Raw genomic sequence first — 7,537 nt, forward strand, 5'->3', positions numbered from 1 at the left:
AATTATTACATAACTTAACCATATATTGAAGACACTATCTTCAGTACTGGTCTTTGTTTATTAATAACTTCTAATTAATTTGTTTTTCACATACCGAGAGAGAGACGGGTAGAAAAATGAGGGTCAATTCAATTATTTCGGTTTTGAATATTTCCGAACCGAATTAAATTACCAAAGTTATATTTTGGTTTTAAAGAGCAAATTGAACCGAACCATTAAATCGAAGAAAATGAAGTACCGTTTGGTTCAAACTAATTTGGATCGGTTCAAAACCGACTAAATCGGATCTAATGAACACCCCTAACTTCAGTAATAAGTATGAATACTTACATTACGAGATATGGATACATGCAATACTTGATATTATTACTTTCAAACGTCATTTAGTGATACAAGAGAAAAGAATGATAGAATTTGTTAGATATAAACACTTAATACATGAACTATTCATACTTGCATAATGAGATATGAATACTTGTGATACTTAATAATAATACTTTCAGACATCCATCATTCAGTGCCATATGAAAAAATTTGATAGAATTTCTTGTATACGAACAGTTGATACATGAACTATTAACACTTACATGATGATATATAAATACTTGCAATACTTTATATTAATACTGTCACACCCTGGGACAACCCGCCACGTATTTACACATAAGGCATGTGCACATCACATACATTATCAATAACAATATAAATAAAGCCACATTTATTTCATAATCAAACGAGTTTAACAAACGATCATGGCGGACATGGCTAGTAATACAAACACTGCCATGCATGCTCAATGTATCAATTATTGAATCATGGAAACAAAAATAAACAACATGTGGCATTTATCAATCATAAGCCTTCCCGTTGATTAGTCTCTGTAACACTTCATCAATTAGTTATATTGTAGTAACTACAATTTAGTGTTTGAATTTTGAGGACAAAATTCTTTTAAAGAGGAGAAGGATGTAACACCACGTTAAATAAAAATATTTAATATTAAGGTATGATTATAATAATTTATATATCTTTCTTCTTTTCTTAATCATATAGCTTAATTTATGCATACAAACTAGGCCACCTTAATAGCATTTGTGTAGTCGGAAGTCAACAGGAATTAAAATATCATATAATTTCGAATTGTGATTACTCGCATAATCAAAGTCCAAAAATAATATAAATGCTTTCGGCAGCCCAACAAGCATTAAGTCGGTTCTCAAAATATAGCATGACATCTCTACAAAAAAAATAACCATCCTTAGCGCCTATTCCTCTAAGAAACCCTAAGTCGGTCCCCTACGGACCGTACGGGAATCTGTACGGGCCGTATGCCTCGGGGCTGAACAGAAATGAAATATGAACCCTGAAAACGCCTTTTTATCAATTGAAAACAACTTTAATTCTCTTTTTTGTCTTTTAAACTTGTCATAAATCAGTAGAATTGTTAGAACTAAATCAAACCAATTTCTCTCACTTCTAGAATCTTAAGTAATTTTAGGATAAGTCCGGTCATTTTCTTCCGTCCCTGTGGATCGATACCTGAGCATACACATCGATAGGATAGTACATTTGCTATCTGATTTGACAGAGTATAACAATGGTTTAAAAGGTATAGCTTGCTATACCGAAACTTTGTAGCATATATTCTGTGCGAACAATCTCACAACAATCGTTCGTTTTCTTATGCTAATGTTATACTCAATCGATATATTTTATTTGTTTCATATGTTCTAAACAAAATAATCATATTCTTTATTCTCTAAACAAAGTCAAGGGGATTGTTCGAATTAAACAACATGCACAATTTCATAAGTAAAAATATAATGCACACAAAGGAATAAGTAAATAATTTTACAAAAAGTCCAGGAACTCCGCACCTGATATTGAAGTAATTTTCTTGATCGTCGCTTGCGTTGTTTAAATCTTTAAAAGATGAATATGGTACAATAATATACCTCTAATTAATAATGTATAATATTCACTCATTCTCATTGTCTAAAACTTCTTGATTATACTATTAGTATTATATTCACATATTATTAATCCTAATATTATACTTTAATTAGTTTTACTTTGACAATTCATTTTGATTTGCAAACAAATTTGAAATCTTAATATGATGTATCGTAAAGTTAGTGTAAAATAACTCAGCAATAAATTAAGAAAATCATTTAATTATTTTTATTCTACTACTATTTATAATTGATCAGATGAGATCTCTAAGTTTAATATTTGCTGAAATTTATATTTAAATAAGGATTTCCTAAATTTTATATTTTACTGAATTTACTTTTAGATCTATAAAAAGATAATTGTAAACTATTATGAAAATGAAATCTTTACTTCTAAATAAATTAATATTGTAATGTCCATATTATATGCTTTCTGAAATTGAATTCAAATTTATGGAAATATTATTTTGGTATGGTTCTCCTTATTAAGATATTATAATAATCATATAAATAATTCTCACGCAGAAAGAAGAAACAAATTAAGAAATATTTTTAAATTATAAAAGAAATAACCAAAACTTAATTTCACGTGACCTTAAAATAAGCACTATATTATGACTACATCGTAAATACTAAATTTAATGAAATTAAAGACAAATTATTTCAGATATTAATATAATTAGATTAATACTTGTTAATAAATGTTATTTCCAGATTTCTAATATTATTAAAGAGATTATTACTAACAAATTCATATTATATTATTATTAACAAAATTAATATTTATAAGAAAATACTACCTAATAAATTTCAGATAAATAATTTCTTATAACTAAAATCATACAATCCAATGATAAAATTTATTCTAAGCCCATAAACCTGATTATCTTATCCCAATCAATTCAATTTATTGTACTGTCAATTTAATATCAAATGATATAATTTTAATTACCTTAGTTGCATATTTCCCGAATGAAAGAGGAGCCTTGATAACTTTAGATCTTGAGATATATAAATACTAATATTTAATAGTTTTGAGATGGAGATTTGGAGGTTTGAGATAAATCAAAATAGAAGGGTTGGGTTGGTTGAGACAAAAACAACAATCAACGGAGGCGGCAGGGAATTAAGTAAAGGTTGCGTAGTGTAGGGTTTAGTGTTTAAATAGGAAATTAAGAGGAGGCAGTTAATAGGATTCACATAGTTTGAATTTTTGAAGGGTCGGTAAATTTGAGGAATGGGCTACTAACAATTAATTGGGCTGGCATCTCTTTTGATTTAGTTATAAATTTTATTTTGTAGCCTACCAATTTATTTAATTAATAAAACTAAATTTTAATTGGGTCGTTACTCAAATTTATTTCTTAAGTTACCACGTTACATCGATATTTATTATGCTTTTAAATCTCTCAGGTTAATTAATGTCAATAATGTTGAACAAATAAAAAAAAATTAAGTGACAGAATGTTACAAATACTTTCAGATATTATCCAGTGCCATATAAAAAAAAATTGATAGAATTTATTATATACAAATACTTTACACATGAACTATTCACACCTGCATAACGATTTATGAATACATGCAATACTTGATATTAGTACTTTCAAACGTCATCTGATGCCATAAGAAAAAAAAAACTATTGATTAAATATTTTAGATAAAACGCTTGATACATAAACTATTAACATTTGCATGACGAGGTATGAATACTTGAAATTAATAATTTCATACATCATCTAGTGCCATATGAAAATAAAATAAAAATTTGATAAATTATGTTAGTTACTACCACTTGACATATGAAGTATTTACACTTGCATGACAATGTATAAATACTTGTAATACTTAATATTAATTTTTCAGACATCATCCAGTGCCATATGGAAAAAAAATTGATAAAATATGTTAGGTATAAATACTTCATACATGAATTATTTATACCTGCATTATGAGGTATGAATACTTGCACGGCGAGATATGAATACTTGCTCGACGAGATGTGAATACCTACACAAGGTATTTTCGCGATGATGTATGAATACTTGCACGATGGACAACCCGAAAGTACGTCATCCTAGATCTCATTTGAAAGAGAAAATTGCGTAGAAGACGTTCATGGTTTTAGATTTGTAAATTTCCTCATAGATTGTCAAAAACATTGGCGAGATTGAACAGAGAACAAAAACTCACCTCTAAAAACGTGTAAAAAATAAGTGTGTGATGTGTCCATTTTTTTCGAAATACTTGATATCTTATGTATAAATACTTGATATATTATTTATTAGAGGGTTCAAATGCCTCCATTTTTAAAAACTTTAATAATTCAAAATTTAAAACTTAAAAGTCAAAATAAAACCGTTGGATATGATCTACGTCATTTTATTTATGTACGTGTGTAACACCCCAGTAATACATACATTTTTAATTATTTGTAATTATGAGAAACATGAGGGTTTAAAGTATAAAAATACCATCTTATTCTTTAAAAAGAGAAGAAGAGAGAACTAACGTGGCATTTTCTTTTACCACGTGGGCCCCATGCATGAGTAACCTCCATTTTTAATGCCACCTCCATTTACTAAGTTGTTTATATTGATTAAATCTCTCCTCCTGTTAACGTAAAATCAAAATAAAACATAAAAAAAGAAAGAAAGAGAGATATATTTTGAAAAAGAAAGAATTTATTCGAGTGTTTATTCGATTGGATTTCTGACTACGTCGCGTTGATTCTGAATAGTCGTTGCAACTCGAATTGGATTTCTGAATTGATCATTATCAGGTAACCAGACTTCTCTATAATCTGTGGTTTCGATTTGTATGGTTTATTTGCTATTGAATTGGGTAATCAGATTATGATAGTATATTTAACTGAAATATGGGGTCTAGATACTGAAATTGTTTTAATGGGCTAAAATACTGGGAATCGCCTGTTTCAGGGATTCCAACTGAAATGGAATTTTTGTTATTGAGAACCTAGACCCAATTGATATTATCGGTTAAATATGCTGACATAAACTTATGTTGAATTGTGTGGCTTAATTCAATCTGCTTGAATGGTTGTTTAATTTGATTTGTATGGTTGAATTGGATATTTTAATTAAACAAGAATTGGGGATGATTATAAATATGATATATTATATGTATGACTTGATATTATAAAGCACTATATAACACTAAAATGTAAATAAAACGTTAAGGGATATTTATACAAAAATATTGAACAAAGCTTATTGAATAAACAAATAATTGGGATTTAAAGATTATAATAGGTAAATTGTTTTGTTATATTTAATTATTATAAGCATTGATCATAATATATATTATTCTGATATAGGACTAATTACGATAAAGACATATGAGATAGAAAGTTCAAGACGGACAGACTGATAGTGATCTCGCTTATTGCCCTATGATATCAGGTGCGAGGTTATTGGATTAGTCTGAGATTCATAACTAGGAATTAAATCGTAACTCGCTGTGCATTTTGAATATTTGATTGACTGCATTGATTGAACTGTTGCATCATATGCATAGCCCAATACAACTGAAACTGAATTACAGGTAAGTCTGTTGACTGTCATGTTGATATTGTTTATCAATTGGTTTATTCTTATTGCAAATGATTGATTGAGACCACAGTGATTGAATTGAATGAATATTGAATACTGAAATCCTTGAACCTCCATATAGTGGAGAAAAAGGATTATTATACGTAAAGTCTAGCTACCTACTAGACTTCCCAACTGAATCCAGTACCGGTTGGATAGGGGATATTGAATAAATGTGAATTGTGACTGTAAGACTAATGAACTGTGGTAACTGTCTTATCATTGATTTTCTTTCCGATAATGACAGTATTGTGATATTGATTCCGTATTGTTTCTGTTAATCAGGTGTCGGGATAGTTAGAACGGTATAAGCCATGACACGACAGATACATGTTATAGTATTTATCAGTGTTACCAGACTAGAAATTGTAAAGTTAAGAAACCAAACGTTACCAGACTTAGTGGTTATAAAGATTAGGTCTCAAACGTTACCATACTTAAAGTATTAAAAGATTTTGACCCAAACCATTTATTCTGATAAAATTCTTAGAGTTCTGATTTATTTATATAATTTTTGTTATTCAATTGGATATTGTTATTGAGCATTTGCATTCGTCATTATGAAATGAACTGTTTGTTTCTAGTGCAGTGATTTCATTCTGAATATGGATTTCCTTCGAATCCAATAATCTGAGTGGCAATCAGCACTGAGAAATAATTTATTATTTCTCACTCGTTTCCCCTTGTGGGTTACAGGTTTATTATACGAAGATAAAGAACGTTTCCAGGTAATATTTGACACCAGGGCCACCTAAAGGTATGAGATTTTGGTTTATTATATCTGACAGGGTGCAGAGAATATATCTCTAGCATCATCCACTATAAAATGTCAGATAATTATTGTAAATAAATTGGGATGTGGCAAAAATAATGGATGCTATTGGCAATGCATAAAAAGATCCATGCCTTATGTTACGTATATTGTTATGGTAAATAGACGCGGTAATAATCATCGCACCTCCGGATCGGGGGTGTGACAACGTGTAAAAAATTATGGCATTTCAATTTTATTTTAATTGTCATCAAGAGCTTGTAAAAAACGCATTAATGTGGATAATTCTAGACGTTGATTTTTGAACTTATTGATTCACATAAAAACAAAATTGAAATGCGATGATTTTTTATGAGCACACAGAGAAAATAACATAGATCACATCTAACGGTTTTATTTTGACTTTTAAGTTTTAAATTTTGAGTTATTAAAGTTTTAAAGTGAAGGCATGGTGGAGGCACAAAAAAATGAAGGCATTTGAACCCTCCTCTATTTATTAACACTTGCACGCATATGTATCCATATTTGTGTGCGTCGTTTGTAAAATCTATCAAATATTAGGTGGTTCCGAAGTAATTAATGATTTTCAGTTAATGAGTGGTCTCCACAGGTATTTATTGATAGGAGATGAATGGAGAAAATTACTTGGGGGATAGTTAGTCGATCCCTATGTATAAATACTTATGTGTATGAAGATTAATATTTTAGAAGAAAAAAAATCAGTGCTGAAACTTTCGTGGTCTTTAAGGCAGTTATAAAAGTTAAGTGCGGAGATAAATGGAGGGATAGAGGTGCGGTGACACTTATCATGATCCTTTAATTTATATATTTTAATTTTTGATGGATTTGAATTTGAAAGTCTGACCTCCATATTTTTTTAAAGAAAAAATTGATGGATTTATATCTGACAAATTATTAATGTTAAATATCGAAATTTATTTTCTTAATCTTTTGAATCTAACGAGGCAAACAAGTTTATTGCTACAATTTTATTTTCTTAAATAAATATATGGTACATTTTTGTTAACATGAGATATTTTTAATTCTCTCTATTTAAATATTTTCATTACTTGGATCAACTAAAAAAAGATTAAAACACTACTTACAAATCATATAAAATATCTACTATTAGCACAACAACATAACTAAAAATATATACATTGATTAAAGGGTTTATGTATTGTTGTTTCTCTCTCATTTAA

At 28.8% G+C, this 7,537-nt stretch overlaps 1 long non-coding RNA gene across 1 annotated transcript; it reads left to right on the forward strand.

The window, feature by feature from the left end:
- The first annotated feature begins 5,833 nt into the window (after positions 1-5,833).
- On the forward strand, positions 5,834-6,478 carry LOC144563361 (uncharacterized). The gene is made up of 2 exons (XR_013514333.1): positions 5,834-5,967; positions 6,007-6,478. It is a non-coding gene; the product is annotated as an uncharacterized LOC144563361 (long non-coding RNA).
- Positions 6,479-7,537: the final 1,059 nt, after the last annotated feature.

Source organism: Carex rostrata, chromosome 12, assembly GCF_964058835.1.
Source record: "Carex rostrata chromosome 12, lpCarRost1.2, whole genome shotgun sequence".
In the NCBI taxonomy this organism is placed as follows: domain Eukaryota; kingdom Viridiplantae; phylum Streptophyta; class Magnoliopsida; order Poales; family Cyperaceae; genus Carex; species Carex rostrata.